General features: G+C 41.8%; 1 protein-coding gene and 1 non-coding gene across 2 annotated transcripts in view; one reads left to right on the top strand and one right to left on the bottom strand.

Annotated features, from left to right (window-relative positions):
* The window catches only part of AKAP12 (A-kinase anchoring protein 12), a 114,815-nt gene that overhangs the window by 71,586 nt on the left and 28,688 nt on the right, over window positions 1-14,541 (bottom strand). The window lies entirely within an intron of this gene.
* On the top strand, window positions 5,124-5,225 carry LOC112134000 (U6 spliceosomal RNA). Its single transcript, XR_002915595.1, has one exon. It is a non-coding gene; the product is annotated as a U6 spliceosomal RNA (small nuclear RNA).

Raw genomic sequence — 14,541 nt, 5'->3', positions numbered from 1 at the left:
TCCTAGAAACTGGAAAATATATTTATTTCTTCATCAAACTGTACAAATGACTTCTTTTCCCCTCCACAACTCACCCAAAAGATAGACTGTGATACTTTAAATTTTTTTGTTTTTGTTTACATAATCCTCCCCCCTTTTTGCATGAAATTGATTTTTTTTTTAACCCAAGACATTATAACCAGAGAAGTTACTGCAAAAAAGGACTTTGCTATAATACTCACTTGTCTCAAACTTTCTGGTTATTGTTCTTTAAAAAAATCCTTTTTTCATCTTTTCCACAAACTCTCCATTGAGAATTACAAGCTCTTTGGTAATCAGTAGATTGAAATAGATACACACAAACACACACACACACACACACACACACAGTGAAATGCAGCTCTCTGATGTGTACTTCCTGGCAAGAAAAAAATAGTTCAATAGCAAACTCAATAATGTGAATCACTGCCAAGACGGGAAAACATTATTTGGTATCCATTCCTATGACAATGGGAAAAATAGTTCTGAGAGTGAAAAGTTTTTATACCAATTAGGTTATGTCCTCTAAAACTGTTTCCAGTTATTGCTTCTGGGGACTGAGGGGACAATATATTTGCTTTGATATGTAAGTTTTCACAATGGAGCATTAGTCTTACTTGGTCTCAATACGCTCCCCACTCTGTCGTTCATAAATCATGTTCTTCACATTAACTATTCCTAAAATAAAGTGCCCGAATCTTGCAGTCCAGACCCAGCACATGCTCGTACTGCATCTTGCATTTCATCCTCTTTGTTGACCTCCAAGTTCACTCTCCAAAGCCTCTGAACATTCATCGTTTTGCAAAAGCCTCAGTTCCACCCTGAGTCCCCATGCATTATTCAACATTTGATTAATCCCTGTGATGGGTTCCTATGTCATCTGGATGTGTCAAGTCAAAAGGAAGTGCCACACATCGAAGACAGAGTACTAAGACACATAGTACTAACAGGGAGGGGTCCCTTTCAGTTCTGTTGATAAGAGAAAGTGTATGAGAACTGGATCTGGATAGGCAAAAAGTACCAATGGCAGGGAAGAGAGAAATAAGACATCGACATGTGTTCATCCCGTTTTTGGTTTTGGTTTTGTTTGAGACAGGGTCTTGCCCTGTTGCCCAGACTGGAGTGCAGTAGCTCAGTTATGGCTCACTGCAGCTTTGACCTCTCAGGCTCAAGCAGTACTCCAGCCTCAGCCCCCCAAGTAGCTTGGACTACAGGCGCACACTGCCACACCTAACTAATTTTTTTGTATTTTTTGTAAAGACGGGGTTTCGCCATGTTGCCAGGCTGGTCTCAAACTCCTGGGCTCAAGCGATCCTCCTACCTCGGCTTCCCAAAGTGCCGGGATTACAGGTGTGAGCCACCACACCCAGCCATGCGTTCTTATTTATCTCATGTCAGGCAATGGCAAAGAGTGCAATGTGGAAGTGATACCGGGAGATCTGGTAACAGCATGACTCAACGTGCAGGTTTCAGATATCACTGCATACATGGTGAACGATGTGCGATGCTGATCTGTGCAGACAGAAGTCAGAATGTAATTACCCCTTGGGGAGCAATAACTAGAAGGAGATGCAAGGGAGGCTTCTGGGGCACTGGTGAGGTTCTCCAACCTGACCTGGGAGAAGGTTACTCGTGCGTTCACCTTGTAAGAACTCACCAAGCTCTACGCTTAAGACTTGCTCACTTTATCAGATATACATTGACCACAGACAAACCCTAAAAACCTCCAAATCAGCAATCTGCCTGCAGAGAGAAGGAGCTGAAGGAGACCTAGTTGGAGGCAGGAAGCCTGCTGCTGTGTCCATTCAGGGGAGAGATGAAGCCAGGGAAGGCCCTGTGGACAGAATGGGTCGATGTGAAATGTCTTTGGAGATGAGGCCAGCGGGACTTGGCAATGGAAAAAGAATGACTCCCGGATTTGAGGTTTGGTTATGTCAGTGATAGCTTCTGAGCTCTCAGAAAAACACCTGACATTGCTTTTAACAGTGGGCTTTCTGTGTTTATACTGAATTCTGTCTGTCTCTCCCTCTCTTAGGCATTCTCTGATCAGAATGCCTCGCCTTGAGAAGAGGCCCTACCTGTAAGGTTCCTTCACCTCTAGGTGCCTGCTTCCTCATTGGTACAACGGGGATTTACAAGTGTCTATCACAAGTGTAGCAAGTGCGTAGGACAGCACCTGACACATTAAGCACTAGTCAGTGTCAGCCATTAGTATTACAGAAAACAAATCACTGCTTTTGTTACCCTGTCCCTCTATTTTCTGGGTCAACAGTGAAATCATGTCTTTACTTGATAATACTCTTTTTCAGGCAAAGAATTAGCATCCTAGTTGGAAAAGCCTAGAAACCTGGAGATCATCTTGGGCTTTTCTGCATCTTGGTCATCCTCATGCTCCCTCAAATCCTATCATTTCTTTTGTGTTCAATGCTGTCGGTATCCATTGCTTGATTTCTGCCCTAGTTCAAGCTTTAGCATTTCATGGTTGATTTAATGCAATATCCTAAGAGCTGATCTCCCTGCCTTTGAGTGCCTCTTGTTTAGTTCTACCTTAACGCTCAATCTGTCATGCTGGTCTCCTTTAGTTCCTAAAGTGTGCCTCCTCACCATCATTAAATGGAGCCCAGCCTCCTTATACAAGGGCCTCCACTTTTCTAAAATCTCCTGCTGCCCACTTTCATAAAGGCTCAGTCCCGGGCTGAGAAGTAAGAAAGAAATCCTGAATGTTCTTCAACAGTCATCTAAATTTTTTCATAACATGAGTGCAGGCTATACTGTGGGAAATTAGCAAGAGTTTAGCCAAGATAAAAACTAAACTCCATGAAGATGAAGATAGCAACTTTCTTACAAATCTAGCACTTTATACATAATACACTTTATATAGTTAATGATTTCAAGTTTGACCAGCCTGAACATTGACAGTAATCAGGAATGAATAACCTGATAGGTAGACAGCAGGGAAAACATTATTCAACCAATAGACAAGAGAAGTCAGGGAATAAGCAGCTGCTTCAAAGAATCCCTGTGAACGGTAACACCATCAGACCCAGGCAGAGCCCCTCACTGCGGACAGCCCCATTCTGGCCCTCCTCTGGCTACATCCTTCTCCCGTAGCAACCAAAGGGCAAACCTTCCTGAAATTAACATCCACCTGTCCTGGGGGCCCAAGATTTGGAATTCTCAGAACCTATGCAAGCCTATTCCCTGGGCACCTCTAGACCAAAGGGCCATAGGGCATTTGTTTTGGTGAAGGTTGGGCATGTGGCTGGAAGACCCCCATGCGTGAGCTGGAGGTCCCTTAAGATGTATATGCAGGCTGGGCATGGTGGCTCACACCTGTAATCCCAGCACTTTGGGAGGCCGAGGTGGGTGGATCACCTGAGGTCAGGAAATCAAGATCAGCCTGGCCAACATGGCAAAACCCTGTCTCTACTAAAAATACAAAAATTAGCTGGGCGTGGTGGCACGCGCCTGTAGTCCCAGCTACTCAGGAGGCTGAGGCAGCTACTACTCGGCTCACTGCAACCTCCGCCTCCCGCTCGAACCCGGGAGGCGGAGGTTGCAGTGAGCCGAGATTGCACCACTGCATTCCAGCCTGGGTGACAGAGCAAGACTCCATCTCAGAAAAAATAAAAATAGATGTATGGGCAGCTGAGAGCAGGAACAGGAGGGGGAAGAGGACAGCCCAGTCCTGCATCACACATTCTGGCATGGGAGGTCGTGCCAGACTGCGCTCGGTGGATCACGCCTATAATCCCAGTGCTTTGGGAGGCCAAGGTGTGAGGATCTCTTGAAGCCAGGTGTTTGATCAGCTTGGGCAACACAGGGAGACCTCATCCCTACAACAAAATTTAAAATTAGCTGGGTGTTGGGGAAGGGAGGGTATGGTGTAGGCCTGTATTCCTAGCTACTCAGAAGGCTGAGGCAGGAAGATCTCCTGAGCCCAGGAAGTCAAGGCTGCAGTGAGCACCACTGCACTCCGGCCTGGGTGACAGAGCAATACCTTGTCTCAATAAATAAATAAATAAAACAAATGTGTGTGCAGAAAAAAAATGAAGCCGCAGGAAATTGGGTCCTAACCTCACATAGAATGCCCCAATTCCAAGACTTAAAATTCTATATAGCATCATCAAAATACAATGGGTTGAATTAGGATTTGGGGGGCTATTCCCTAGGTGTAGGAGAACTTCTTGCAAATGTGAAGTATCAACCATGAGATCTGAAGCATATAAGAAGACCCCAAAAGATAAAGTGGGCACTAAATCTGCTCATAACCTGAAATTAAATTAGCGAACCAATACATAGACCTACAGAATTACAGTTATCTCTTCCCATATATTACAGAAATGCAAAAGTCAAGGCAAACTTAAAACACCATCCTTCACCTGTCAAAGTAACACTACCAATATCACTGACGTGGCCAAATCTGAACACTCATTTGTTCTCAGTAGCATTAAAATTAGCACAACTTGTAAAAACATGTTCTTTAGCAACCTTCATCCAGTTTGTAGAGGGAGGCTCACAAGTTAAGTCACTTATCTAATGTAAGTGGCTGAGTTGGGGATTCAAATCCACATCCCGACCACCACGCACATGCCTCTTCTACTTTGCACGAAGCCTAGATGTTTACCCTAAGGAAATAACAGGAGGAAAGCACAGAAACAAAGCCACTTCCTGCAGAATGGAAAGAAGCTGCCAATGTGTTCACTGGCAAATTTAAAACATGACCTTGTTAACTGTATATATCTTTAGAATTACACATAAGAAATGGTAATTCTCTAAGTGAAAGCAAAACGCGAGTGTTTCAAGCTAACTGCAACTCAGTCAAAAGCCAAAGGTTTGTGAAATATGATTGCCAAAATGGGGCATTGTGAGTATTCTGTGAAGTATCTAATATTACAATATTTTCTAAAAGAAAAGAGCTGGGCGTGGTGGCCCACAACTGTAGTCCTAGCTACTCGGGGAGCTGAAGTGGGAGGGTCGCTTGAGCCCAGGACTTTGGGGTTACAGTGAGGTGTGATTGTGTCCCTCCAGCCTGGGCAACAAGAGGAAGATCCTTTCTCAAAAAAAAAACAAAGAAAAAGAAAAAGAAAAAAAAAAGAGCGCTCGTTTGGTTTGGCAACACAGACACTAAAATGGAAACGATACAGAGATTAGCACGGCCCCTATGCAAAGATGAGACCCAAATTTGTAAAGCTTTCCATATTTTTATATACAGTGTGTGCTGTGAGCTACTGAAAGCTGAATGCATTAAGCATATTTTGAAACTTAAGTCATTCCTTGGTTAACGAGTAAATGTGTCAGAAATTTATCTTATAGAAAAGGGTGGAAGGGTGGGGCATTCCCTTTCATCAAGGAATTAGTCCTATAGAAATATTTGCACAAGTATAAACGAATATGTATATTATATGTAATTTTCATGTTATATATCAAAATTATATTATATATGAAAGGATGTTCATTTCAGCATTACTTGTAATAGGAGACCATCAGAATCAACTTAAATGTCAATCAGTAAAGAGACTGGTTAAATCAATTAGAGTATATCCATGTCACTGAACATGTAGCCATTAAGCAGTGAGCCAGGTCTGTGTATACTGAACCAAAAGGTGCTTATGATTTCCCATTGAGTGAAAAAGGCAAGTTATGCAACAGTATTATCTATATGCATATTAAAAAAAAACAGCAACGGAAAGGATATGTTAGTGTGTATATGTAAGAAAAATCTCAGAAGACAACAAGAGGGAATGAAGGAACTTTTTCTCTTATATGGTGGCATTTGCACAATGACAATATACCACTTTCATGCTTAAAAAAAGATATTTATTTAAAATTTTTCAAGTTTGATTTCACTTGCTTATTTATTTACTTTTTTAAAGAGACCAGGTCTCACTCCATCACCCAGGATGGAGTGCAGTGGTGCGATCGTTAGCTCACTGCAGCCTCAACCTCCTGGGCTCAAGCAATCCTCCCACTTCAGCCTCCCCCCAGTAGCTAGGACTACAGGCGCATGCCACCTCGCCAGCTTTTGCTTGCTTATTGTCTCTATCCCGTTTCTATTATTTAAATGCCTCATTGAGCAGTGTTAAGGGTCAATTTTAAAAGAAAGAGAGAGAAAATAAATTTTTAAAATGTTATAGAATGCCTTCTCCATGGTCAGATTTTTCCTACCTTTATCCTTTATCACATATTTCTCGTTTCTTCTTGCATACATATTAAAAACTGCTGTACATTTTTTCCTAGGTCAAGGAGAGTTGTATATAAATACACTCACCATTCTTAAGTTAATCACACACACAAAAACATTTAAAACCTGAAGAGCTGTTCTTCAAGATCACCTAAAACAGTCCCTTCCATGACACTGACGAGAACCAAATCCTGAAAGAATGTTACTTGCCAAGCATCACAGACCTTGTTAGGATTAGAAACCATGCCAGAGAAATTCCTTCTCTATCCCTACTTTCTTAAAAAAAGATAACATTTTGATGAGACCAGGGAATACAATCTTTTAAAACACTAAAACAACAGTGAATGTCTTCCTAAGTAAGTCTGACTCAGGTTCTGGGTGTGAGCCCTCCAGGCCACTCAAGCGGTGTAGGCAGTAATGACACTCCAGGTGTGTTCTCAATTTCAAATTCACTATAACTGCTTATTGAACAATTTATTCTAGGAATTTTAGAAAATAGAAATGAAGTAAGTTTTAATGAAGAACACTTTAAAAGCCATCGTTCTACGCTAAGTTAAGAACTAGACACTACCGCCGGGCGCGGTGGCTCACGCCTGTAATCCCAGCACTTTGGGAGGCCGAGGCGGGCCGATCACAAGGTCAGGAGATCGAGACCATCCTGGCTAACACGGTGAAACCCTGTCTCTACTAAAAATACAAAAAAATTAGCTGGGCATGGTGGCAGGCGCCTGTAGTCCCAGCTACTCGGGAGGCTGAGGCAGGAGAATGGCGTGAACGTTGGAGGCAGAGCTTGCAGTGAGCGGAGACTGCGCCACTGCACTCCAGTCTGGGCGACAGAGCGAGACTCTGTCTCAAAAACAAAAACAAAAACAAAAACAACTAGACACTACTGTTCATTAATTGCAGTACCAATAACATCATCGCAGAGAGAAAGTGATCTCCAATACAACAGCAGTCAAAGAACAGAACTTCCCAGAAACTGGCCTCCATCTGGATTTACAATGCTATGATTCTTCTTTCATAAAAACACATGACACAGCCAGGCGCGGTGGCCCAAGCCTGTAATCCCAGCCCTTTGGTAGGCCAAGGAGGGAGGATCACCTGAGGTAAGGAGTTCGAGACCAGCCTGGCCAACATGGCAAAACCCTGTCTCTACTAAAGATACAAAAATTAGCTAGGCATGGTGGCGGGCGCCTGCAATCCCGGCTACTTGGGAGGCTAAGGCAGGATAATCACTTGAACCCAGGAGGTGAAGGCTGCAGTGAGCTGAGATCGCACCACTTTACTCCAGCCTGGGTGACAGAGTGAGACTCTGTCTCAAAAAAAAAAAAACCAAAACAAACAAACAAAAAACAAAAAAAAACACAACATCTGAATTCCCCTTCATTGTAAATCCATCCACATTAATACATTATAGACCTCAAAGAAAGTTAATACAAAATTAATCCATAAACTTTTTACATACTACCTTATTTCTCTTCCACAATATCTATTATTTCCCTTCCACAATAGTAAGACAAAAGAGATCTTTCTTGCTAGAAAAAAATAAACAGACAGACAGACAGACACACACACACACACACACACACACACAAACCTATTAGCTATTCCCTAAGGATCTGAAAAGGGAAGACGTAACATGTCTTACATATTTCAATGATTAATGCTGTATTTAACACTAGGAAAAACATCAGCACCAGAAGAACCAATACAGTTGAAGAGTAAATCCTTACAAAATCCACATATTACTCTTAAAATTTGTTTCTGCTTATATTCTTATTCACATTGAAAATGTCTTATATTTGTTGAAGAACAAAAGAAAAAAGCTAAATAAAAAATGAGATTTATATTCCTATTAAAATAAAAGATTACCAAAGAAAATGCTAAATAGGAGGCAAGAGTCTGCTTGCAGGTTTAAACCTGATCATTTTGTAAGCCCTAATAGTGAACTCATTCAATAAATATCTATTAAATATCTATGAAAATGTCTTAATCACTTTCAAACATGAAGCAAATTCCTGGAGGAAGGAATCTAAATTTGCCACTGACTCCTGGCTCTATCAGCAAGCACTTGGAATCAGTGACTATAACCACCAGGACACCTTGCTATTAAAATGAACTTTTATACAATTTTAGCTCTGCTACATTTAAATTTTATTCAAGATTTTTTTTTTTAAGGGTGTTCAGGAACATGGAAAGATTTTTTTATTTAAGTACAAGATTTTTTGTTCTACACCAAAAATTGCATTTCAAGGTCTCTTTAGGCTCAAAACTACAACAAAAGTATGTTTACACACAAAATTCCAATCTGATCAATGTGTTAACCAACAACTGTTAGGCCAAGGCAAACAAATGCTTAGTGGTGACATCTATTAATAATTATGTTCAGTCTAATTTTTATTTACCAGCGATTTTCTTTCTACAAAGATAAATGCTAACCAATTAAATAGAACCAGTCTGGATGTCCAGATGATAAGAACAACTTTCCAGATCAACGAGGTATTCTATTGATTTAATCAGCATAAAACCATTCAACAAAAATAAGCATAAAAACAGCCTTTCTGCAATCCCACACTGGAGTGGAAAATACAAAGGCACCACTTGGCGGCTAAGTCATACATTGGATGGAAGGAAAATGACACGCAGGTGGTCCTGCTGACAACAGATGGTAGGAAAATAATCCCAAAAAACCTTACTCCTTCCAGTGATCATGCCATCGTAGAAGATTTCTCATTTTTAACATCCAAATTCCTAAATCAATGTAAAATGTATTAAAGTATTCTGATAAAAAAAAAACTGTCAATGATTCATCCAAATGTCTTCTACAACAAAATACGAACATGAGAAAGGTGACGTCTGCTATCGTGGAATTTCTGAGTGAAGGTCTCAGTCACGCCGTTTTGTTGACCACCTTCTTGGAGGGTAGATTTGTTTTCCATAATCCATTCTTTTACAGATTTTTTTTCCCTTTTCTAGATGGAAAATGTACAATTTTAGGGCATCTGTTACTCTGACGGCTCAACATCCCGAAAGCAAATAGCATTGGAAACCTCAGCCTTTTAAACTCCAGGGACACCACCAATCCCCAGCTTCTCTCCTTTCAAATGTGTTTTCCAGACACAGCAAGCAAGAGCTGGGAAGAAAGACGGTTTAGATCCCCTTGTTGGGGAACAGAAACAGTGGTTGGGGAGTACAACCAGTGTCACCACTTTATCACATATGGGTCAAACACGTTTGTGAGAACAACTACAATTTAAAAAAAAATTTTTTTTGAGAAAGGGTCTTGCTCTGTCACCCAGGCTGGAGTGCAGTGGTGCGATCACGGCTCATTGCAGCCTCAACCTCCCAGGCTCAATCGATCCTCCCATCTCAGCCTTCCAAGTAGCTGGGACTTCAGGAATGTGCCATCAGGCCTGGTTAATTTTTATACTTTTTGTAGAGGTGGGGATTCACCCATGTTGCCGAGGCTGGTCTCCAACTCCTCAGCTCAAGTGATCCATCTGCCTCGGCCTCCCAAAGTGCTGGGATTATAGGAATGAGTTACCTAGCCCAGTGACGATAAGAAATTCTTACCTCCATTTTTATACTATTGTTTCTACGACCTTGAGTTTTTCTCAAAAATGCCTTTGAAGTTAGAAACTGCCTATAAAATTGTGAAATGCCCCCAACTCACAAACACTCCTTTTTTCTAAGAACACACAAAAGTGATCATGGTTGTGTTAAATAGGAACTTCTATTTTTTGTTATATTTTTAAATCTTTCTATAATTTCTAATTTCCATACTTACAATGCTTAAAGATCCCTACCTTATCAAGGACAGAACTTTTTTGCATAATTTAATTCATTACTTTCTTCAGGAAAACATTCCCAACAAAATGTTTCTGATACACTTTAACGAAATCATGATCTATAATTTTAAACCACTTCCCTACTACCCAACCCCCCCACCTCCTCCACCATCACCACACCCCTAGGTGATCTTCAAGAACTGAAGGTAGGCCGGGTGCAGTGGCTCACACCTGTAGTCCCAGCACTTTGGAAGACCGAGGCAGGTGGATTGCTTGAGCCCAGGAGTTCCAGACCAGCATGGGCAACATGGTAGAACCCATCTCTACAAAAAAAATACAAAAATTAGCAGGGCATAGTGGCATGCCCCTGCCCCTGTAGTCCCAGCTACTTGGGAGGCTGAGGTGACAGGATTGCCTAAGCCCAGGAGGCAGAGGTTGCAGTGAGCCAAGATTGTGCCACTGCCCTCCAGCCTGGGCAAAAGAGCAAGATCTTGTCTCAAAAAAAAAAAAAAAAGAACTGAGGGAAACCATTTTGACCTCATTCTTTTTTTTTTTTTTTTTTTTTTTTTTTTCAGATGGAGTCTTGCTCTGTCGCCCAGGCTGGAGTGCAGTGGCACAATCTCGGCTCACTGCAACCTCCACCTCCTGGGTTCATGAGATTCTCCTGCCTCAGCCTCCCGAGTAGCTGGGATTACAGGTGCACGCCACCATACCCGGCTAATTTTCATATTTTTAGTAGAGACGGAGTTTCACCATGTTGGTCAGGCTGGTCTTGAACTCCTGACTTCATGATCCACCTGCCTCAGCCTCCCAAAGTGCTGGGATTATAGGCCTGAGCCACCACGCCCGGCCTTTTTTCTTTTTTGTTTTTTTGAAACAGGGTCTCACTCTGTCACTCAGGCTGGAGTGCAGTGATGCAATCATAGCTCACTGCAGCTTCAAACTCCTTGGCTCGAGGGATACTTCCACCTGGGCCTCCTAAGTAGCTAGGACTACAGGCATGCGCCACCACACTGGGCTAATTTTTTGTATTTTTTTTTTTGTAGAGATGAAGTCTCATTACACTTGAGGATTCCTCACCTCAAGTGATCATCCCACCTCAGCCTCCCACAGTGCGGGATTACAGCATGAGCCATCATGCTTGGCCAGAACCCAATTTTTAAAGCAGGTATAAAATATATTTAAGGTTAACAGAGGAAGTTTGAATACGAACTCTATCTTAGATGATATCATTAAATTAATGTTGGGCTGGGTGCAGTGGCTCATGCCTGTAATCCCAGCACTTTGGGAGGCTGAGGTGGGTGGATCATTTGCAGTCAGGAGTTCGAGACCAACCTGGCCAACATGGTAAAACCCCATCTCTACTAAAAATACAAAAATTAGCTGGGCGTGGTGGCAGGCGCCTGTAGTCACAGCTACTCGGGAGGCTGAAACATGAGAATCACTTGAACCTGGGAGGCAGAGGCTGCAGTGAGCCGAAATCACACCATTGCACTCCAGGCTGGGAGACAGAACCGAGACTCTGTCTCAAAAATAAACAAATAAATAAAATCAATTAATGTTAAGTTTTTCAGTTGTGGGCTGGGGGGTGTAGTGGCTCGCACATGTAATCCCAGCACTTTGGGAGGCCGAGGTAAGCGGACTGCTTGAGCTCAGGAGTTCAAGACCAGCCTGGGCAATATAGTGAGACCCCATCTCTACGAAAAATACAAAAATTAGCTGGACGTGGTGGCACAGGCCTGTAGTCCCAGGTACTCCGGAGGCTGAGGTGGGAGGATCACATGAGACTGGGAGGCAGAGGCTGCAGTGAGCTGAGATCATTCCATTTTACTGTAGCCTGGGCGACAGAATGAGAACCTCTCAAAAAAAAAAAAAACAAAAAAAAAAACAGTTTCTTAGTTGTGATAATGGCACTGGGGGTAAGCAGAAGAATGTAGGAATATATTCCCAGGAGATGATGCTGAACTATCTGGGAGTGAAGCGTCTGATATCTAAAACTTACTCTAAAAAAGTTCAGCAACAACAAAAAGGATGCAAACAGGAGAAAGAAAGCAAAGATGGCAAAACGATTCTGACCTGTAACTCTAACAGAAGAAACTGCTTCCGCATATTTGGTGGGAAACATACTTAACCAACCACAGCAAACCTCCCCACCATCACCCCTCCCTACCATGGAGACATTTTATTATTTTAGCAACTAACTCCCTAAACTAGAAGCAGTAACTCTTTAAATACTACATCAGAACTCTAAGAACTGTTATTCAGAAGCCAGAGAAGTCTGCTTCGATTGCTAAGAGTGCATAATGCTCACTTGGATTCATCATGATGTCTGTCGTATACACATTCATTTCAGAAGTCATTTTTAATTTTTAGCTTTAGTTTGGCATATGAGACTACCAGATATTTCATTCACTAAAAACAAAAGGGATCCACACAATTAGCTATCAGGGAACTGCACATCAAAACCACAATGAGATGCCACTTCACACTCACTAGGATGTCTCTAACCAAAAGGGCAGATAACAAGTGTTATCAAGGATATAGAGAAATTGGAACCCTCAAACACTGCTGGTTAGAATTTAAAATGGTGCAGCTGCTTTGGAAAAGTCTGCCAGTTCCTCAAGAGGTTAAACAAAGGGTTAACATATAGCAATTTCATTTCTAGATAAATACCCAAGAGAAATGAAAACATTTATGTTCAGGCAAAGAATTGTACATTAGTGTTCATAGCAATATTATTCATGACAGCCAAAAGGTGGAAGCAACCCCAATGCCAGTGTCTATCAACTGCTGCATGGATAAATAAAACGTAGGATATATCCATACAACGGAATATTATACAGCAGTTTAAAAAACCAGCTGGGCTCAGAGGCTCACGCCTGTAATCCCAGCACTTTGGGAGGCCGAGGCGGGCAGATCACCTGAGGTTGGGAGTTCGAGACCAGCCTGACCAACATGGAGAAATTCCATCTCTACTAAAAATACAAAAAATTAGCCCAGCGTGGTGGCGCATGCCTGTAGTCCCAGCTACTCAGGAGGCTGAGGCAGGAGAATCACTTGAATCCGGGAGGTGGAGGTTGCAGTGAGCCAAGATCTCACCATTGCACTCCAGCCTGGGCAACAAGAGCAAGACTGTCTCAAACAACAACAAAAAAAACAGAAAGTATTGATGTACGCTATAACATGGATAAATCTTGCAAACACCACAATAAATGAAAACCAGACACAAAAGGCCACATATTGTATGATTCCATTGATATAAAATGTCCAGAATAGGCAAATCCATAGAGAGACAGTAAGTGGCTCTGTGGTTACTGGGAACGAGGGGAGTGGGAAATAGAGAGTGACGGCTAATGGGTATGGGGTTTCTTTGGGGAGTGAAAATGTTCAAAGATCATGACAGTTATGCAACTCTGTAAACATGCTAAAAACCACTGAGTTGTACTCTTTAAATGGTGCATTGTACGGTGTGTGAATTATTATCTTTTTTTTTTTTTTTTTTTTGAGACGGAGTCTCGCACTGTCACCAAGGCTGGAGTGCAGTGGCGCGATCTCGGCTCACTGCAAGCTCCGCCTCCCGGGTTCATGCCATTCTCCTGCCTCAGCCTCCCGAGTGGCTGGGACTACAGGTACCCGCCACCGCGCCCGGCTAATTTTTTTTTCTTTTTTTTGTATTTTTAGTAGAGACGGAGTTTCACCGTGGTCTCAATCTCCTGACCTCGTGATCCGCCCACCTCGGCCTCCCAAAGTGCTGGGATTACAGTCGTGAGCCACCGCGCCCAGCCGTGAATTATTATCTTAACAAAGTTATCTGAAAAACCTGGAAGAATTAATACTTTTCCAGCAATTGAGACTAGGAAAATATCTCAGAGGAAGAGTGCTCGGAGGCAAAGTGATCCAGAGATATCTTCCTGGGGTAAATGTATCTGCTCCAGAGTATTCATTTCCTATTAATCATAAACAAGAACTACAATGCCTCTTGAGTTGAGCAACAGTGAAGTATCATGGCAAATCAGATTCAAGTGCTGTTGATTCCTAAAGGAAATAAAATACATTCTTTAATTATGAAATCCTCCCCAGATGTCTTGGCAAGTTCTATGATAGAACGAAGTTCCTTTTCTACTAAATTTGAAGAAGACAAACAGGATGACAAACAAGTCTAAAATGCTATTGAGAAAAATTCTGCACTGAATAATAAAAATTTTAGAAAAAAATATAAAATTGAAATACATACAAAAAACCTGAAAATGCCGCTGACATTTTGGGATTATCATCCATCCTTGAACGGGACCATTACGAATGGGCTACAGCTGTCTTCAAAAAGACCTGTCTCAAAATTTTAAAAAAGCCATTTGTACTGTCTATATTCAAATGTCCACAGAAAACTTTTGTGAGAAAGATTTCACCTAAGACTGAACATCTTTCATCTTGACCGTGAGATTTAACCATTAGATATTAAATGTTTCTCACACCTGGTTTAAGCCCAATTTTCAATTTTCCCTCTGTAATATTAAAGTAAGGGTTTAGATGTTGATTAAAAAAAAAAAAAAA

The sequence above is a fragment of the Pongo abelii genome, chromosome 5 (genome assembly GCF_028885655.2).
Source record: "Pongo abelii isolate AG06213 chromosome 5, NHGRI_mPonAbe1-v2.0_pri, whole genome shotgun sequence".
Classification (NCBI taxonomy): Eukaryota; Metazoa; Chordata; class Mammalia; order Primates; family Hominidae; genus Pongo; species Pongo abelii.
Note: the sequence above shows the minus strand (reverse complement) of the source record. Positions and strands in the feature narration are given on the sequence as shown.